General features: G+C 33.7%; 1 pseudogene across 1 annotated transcript; it reads left to right on the top strand.

Moving 5' to 3' along the window:
• Positions 1 to 249: 249 nt before the first annotated feature.
• Positions 250 to 4,792, top strand: LOC149526848 (putative disease resistance protein RGA1; annotated as a pseudogene). Its single transcript, XR_016351536.1, has 4 exons — positions 250 to 3,022; positions 3,241 to 3,827; positions 4,017 to 4,070; positions 4,309 to 4,792. The product of XR_016351536.1 is annotated as a putative disease resistance protein RGA1 (transcript).
• The last annotated feature ends 578 nt before the right edge of the window (positions 4,793 to 5,370 follow it).

Raw genomic sequence — 5,370 nt, 5'->3', positions numbered from 1 at the left:
GTCAAACTTACATGGTCGAGATGAAGTTAAGAAAGAGATAGTAACCACATTGTTGAGTAAGGATAGCATGCAAACCATCTCCGTTGTTGGGATGGGAGAAATCGGAGGAACAGCTCTTGCTCAATTGATCTATAATGATGTTCAAGTTCAGGCACAGTTTTCCAGAATAATTTGGGTGTGTGTTTCGGACTTTTTTTTATCAACACAAGATTGCCAGAGCAATTTTGGGAAGTCTTGACCAAGGCTCAAAAACCTTGCCAAATTCAATATCGTTACAAAGTGTTTTAAACGAAATTTTTGAAAAAAATCAGAAATGAAAATTTTGTTTCTTGGTTTAGATGATGTGTGAACAGATCAAGATGAAAATTGGGAACCATTTAAAACTATTCTTCAACAGGGCATGTCGGGAAGTAAGATTTTACTAACTACTCGTAAGGAATCAGTTGCAGTGGGGATGGAGTCATTTCGTAAGTTTTATGTGGAAGAATTGTCTGATGAAGTTTGTTGGTTGATACTTAGCCAAATAGCATTTGTTGGAAAGGACAAGGAATCGTGTGAAAGCTTGGAGGATGTTGGAAAGGAAATAGCAAAGAAGCCTAAAGGTTTGCCACTTGCCGCAAAGACTTTAGGAGGTTTGTTACCAGAGAAAACAAGTAAAATTGAGTGGCTAAATGTACTGAACAGTGAGTTGTGGAAATTAAATGTTGCACAAGAATATATATTCACACCTCTATTGCTAAGTTATTATGATTTTCCTTCGTCGATAAGACAATGCTTTTTGTATTGTGTGATCTTTCCCAAAGATTATGAGATGAGAAAATATGAATTAATCAGACATTGAATGGCGCAAGGCTACTTAAACTCTGATGGAAATGAAGAGATGGAATTACTTGGTGAAGAGTACTTTAACTGCTTAGCATCTCGCTCTGTATTTCAAGCTTTTAAGTGGGATTATATTCATAGGAGGAGCAGTTGTAAGATGCATGACATAGTGCATGACTTTGTCAGGTTTTTGGTTAAAGATGAAATTTTAGAAAAGGACAATGAATGTGGGTTGCTTGATTTATTTTCGGTGAAGCCCCATCATCTGATTTTATCAAATTGAAAAAGTCATAATTTTCACATCTCTGTCTATGGTCTAGAAAAATTACGGAGCCTCTTAAGTATGGATCAAATTGGTGATGCTGCTTATGAATTCTTGTGGAACTTGTTCAATTGCACAGAAGTTCTAAGATTAGTGGATTTTAGTAGATGGAATGATAGGGTTCCAAAAGAAACAGGAAAATTGATTCATTTGAGATTTCTTAAGTTGTCTTCACGTTCCCTAAAATGATTGCCTGAAGAAGTGTGTGAATTGCATAATTTGCAGTTCTTGAGTGTGTTGGGTTGTATTTTTCTTGAGCAACTACTGGATGGTATAGGGAAACTGATCAACTTGAGGTATCTTAGTACTTCGAATTGTGGGAACCTAAAGTACTATCCAAAAGGGATAGCCAAATTAAATAGTCTTCAGGAATTTGATTGTATCATCGCTCAAGGAAGCAAGGACCCTAAAAAATTCAGTGTTGAAGATTTGGAAAACTTGGGCCTCCTTCGTGAAGAACTTGAGGTGAAGCTGATGGGAAATACTTTCCATGTTGAAGAGGCCAAGAGAGCAAAACTTCACAGCAAGATACATTTCCAGAATTTGACTATTTTGAATGCAAGGTTAGCATCATCAGCATTCCTTGATGCCTTAAACCCACATCCCAACACCAGATTTTTGTTAAACTAGAACGCATTGCAGGTGGTACTCTCTCTCTCTCTTTCTTAGTTTTCAACTTTTTATTTTCCAAAATTTTAATTCTAATCTAATTCGGTTGGTTGATAATTTGCTACTTTCTTTTTAATGTTCGAAGCAAACATGCAAAAATCACATTTGAATGTAAAAATAAATTAAATAACATTTAGTTTTGACAGATTATAGATAAAATAAGTAATAATTTTAAATATCAGAATTTATGATTTTATTTTAAGCGACTGTTTTATTAAAATAAAAAAAATTAAACAGCAAAAGTGAGTAAGTATCAATGAAACGGGATTTTAAATTTTTTAATTTTATCCCAATTATGGCCTAGCCTTTTTTATTAGATTTCAAAGCTCATAATTCGGCTTTCCTGCACGAAATTTTATAGTAATTCCATGATAATTTGAATATAGTCTGCTCCTTGTTACTTTCACCAAGGCATTCCAACAAAAGCTATACCATGTTCTAGCTCCTTAATTTTTTTTTTGTTTTCCATTTTTATCAAACTTGCTCTATCTTCAAAGCTCAAAAGTTTTATGTTACGTTTTAACCATATGCATGCATGGATGATCTTGATGTTTCGAGGGAATATAACAGAAAGGTGAATCAAAGCAGCTGCTGTCTGTCTATGGGCAAAAAAAAAATAAGAGTTGTTGTCTGTGGCAAGAAGAAATGATATGCCATCCTTCTCCTTTTTTTTATGCTAGTAATAATAATATGTTAGCACGTTCTCAATTAACTTAGACAATTCTGCTGAGCCAAGAAAAAAAAATTAACTTGGACAAAAACAGAATTATGGGCATGAAGGTAACAAATTTGACCACCTTTGTAATAGGGGTTTTCAAAGCTTTAACATGAAATTGTATGTGCAGCTGGGTTTTCCTGTTCAGAAAGAATCTTTTCATGCTAAGATACAGGTACCTCTGCTTTTCATTTTAATTTGAAGTTGGTTCCTAAGACACAGGTACATCTCAAGATGCCAACAAAATTTCAAACAAAGAAGAGTTTGAAGCACAAACGCTTAAGGAGAAAACATAAGCTGATCTTCTGAAATGATGCAGCATCAGGCTAATACTTGGTTCTGTGCTTTATGTTTTCAGTTTGAGTTCTTTTCCTCCCAAACAAATATTTATTGAGCCTTTATTTCATTCCTTGTACAGGAAAAAACAAGAGTTCTAAGCAAGCCATTGAAGCGTCAGTAGATGCCATGGTAGTATAGATCGTCATGAAAAAACTGTAAGTTCAATTTGCTTCAATTCAAAATGTTATGGTATTTGGTTTGGTTTCTGTTATCGGATACACATATCATTGGTTCAAATTGAATTGTGTTGAAATTAATATGAATTTATACAATTTTCTTGTATAAAGTTTTACAAAGTTTCAAAAGGTCAAACCAAAAGAGTCTACGATTTAAGTTTCAAAACTTGGATTGAAGTTTTTGGTTCTTCTGCCAGAGACGTGGCTAAGCAGCTCAAGGAACAACAAATGGTGATGTCTGGACATAGGAGATTCAAACCTACAAAAGGAACTTGACCACAACATACCAACTGCAGCTGCGTTTGGTGGGATGTGCATTGGTGCATTAACCATCTTATCTGAATTCATTGGAGCAATTGGTTCAGGGACTAGAAAATCGCATGCTGTTACAATCATATATCAGTGCTTTGAGACCTTTGAGAAGATGAGAGCCGGTGAAGTGGGCTTCTTTGGTTTCTAAGCTCTAGTACATTGAAGAGGAAGATTTTTGGATGCTGGATTACTGGTTGTTAAATATAGTATAAAAACGGGCTTCAGTGGTGATCCTGTAGTGCGAAGCCTGCCTAGATGTTTTGACTTTTAGTGGTTGGATCCTCAGAGTCTGTACTAATGCGCCTAACAGATGTGATTCTGATATATTTTGAGCTTTTAAGTTGATTTGTACTGAGTGAGCATCCAATGTAAAAGGCATAAAAGTTTAAAATCACCCCCCGTTTCTCTGATGGGAATCAAGATTCTCTTAGCAATGAATTCACTACTTCAAAAAAAGAAAAAAGAAATCAAGGTATGGGCATAGGATAATTGAGTACTGAAAGAGGGCTCTTTTAGGGTTTTCTAGCAATTGTTATAAGCATCTACACGCACGTGTATTATGTATTACATATATGTTACTTTGAAAGATATTCAATATATTCAATAGAAACGTAGAGTTGTTTGTTATTGATTTTGTTGACTTCTTTATGGTTGATTTCAGGCAGGCTCTTCAAGCATACAGGTGGTGGATGAACGGACTGGAACACTTCATTTAGTAGGTTCCCTCTGTGTATCCTCTGCTTGCCATTTGAATGCTCAGTTTTATTATAATTTTGATTTTGTCAGCTACATTACTACACTATTTAGACAACTGATATTCCATAGACAACACAAAATACTAACAGTTAATTAAGACAGAAGAAATCAAATATAAAAATGAGATCAAGAGATTCATCTTGATATAGTTTGTTGAATGATTAACATGACTGATGGAATACTACATCTATCTCCAGAGCAAGCACAGCAACAAGCTGGAATAAAGACCTTGCAGTAACACATTCACTATGCTTCCCTATTGCTTCCCAGTTCCCATGGTGAATGTTTGGAAATTCAGGACAACTAACCAGGTTCTTTTACATTATGGTTCATGGCAAAACTTAGGTGGCGGTGAAAGTTTGATATATTTGTATTTATCATAATGTTTTGCAGCCCTCGCCACTTGCCATGTTAAGAATTGAAAGGTTTCATCAGCACATTGACTGTACATTTACCAAATTTCTTTAAGAAGAGACAAGCACCCTTTAGGTCTAGTTGTAATTCTCACTATATCTTTTGCATTTATTAAATCTATGGTTTCCACCTTCCTCCCAATTGGAATAGACTCCATTTGATATATCAAAACGACTTGATATATTTGACAAAAGTCCAGCAAATTAATTCAAGTGAAGCTTGAATGCAATTTTGCCTGGCTCACGCAATTGACTAAAAGCTCTCTTTTATCTCAACATGACTCATGGAACTTTTAGTTCTAAGTTGAATTTGAATCTTTCTTTTAAAAAATAAAAAAATAAAACAAAAATCTAAATTGGGATTTATAGAAAGAAGAGTGAAGAAATAAAACAAAATTAAACCAAGTGTTAAAATAAACCTTGAATTGTTTTAATAATAATATTTGAGCTAGCATTCCTAAAATTTCACTTTATAGTCATAACAAAATCGAATAATCTTCTTGAATGCTTCAGTCGTCGTTCTCTATGACAAGAAGAAAAGACATGCTACCCTTCCATTCACTTAATTATTTTATGCTTATTAATTTTCAAAAAACTATATATATATTTTATGCTTGTTATAATAATTTGTAAACTCTGATTTTTGTCTGTGATTGTATGTAAATCCTATTATGATTTGCTATTAATCTATTCACTATTGTGTAGTTTTAACCTTTTGGATGGACTTAATTAGTGTACCATATTTTATTATTTTTAGGCTGCTTTCTAACTTTGAGTGTTAATTTTAGAATGCAGATTTTTTAACTTTAATTTTTTAATTAATAGATATATTTATATACTATTAAA

The sequence above is a fragment of the Theobroma umbraticum genome, unplaced genomic scaffold (assembly GCF_002168275.2).
Source record: "Theobroma umbraticum cultivar Fairchild unplaced genomic scaffold, ASM216827v3 scaffold_130.0, whole genome shotgun sequence".
NCBI classification, from domain to species: Eukaryota; Viridiplantae; Streptophyta; class Magnoliopsida; order Malvales; family Malvaceae; genus Theobroma; species Theobroma umbraticum.
Note: the sequence above shows the minus strand (reverse complement) of the source record. Positions and strands in the feature narration are given on the sequence as shown.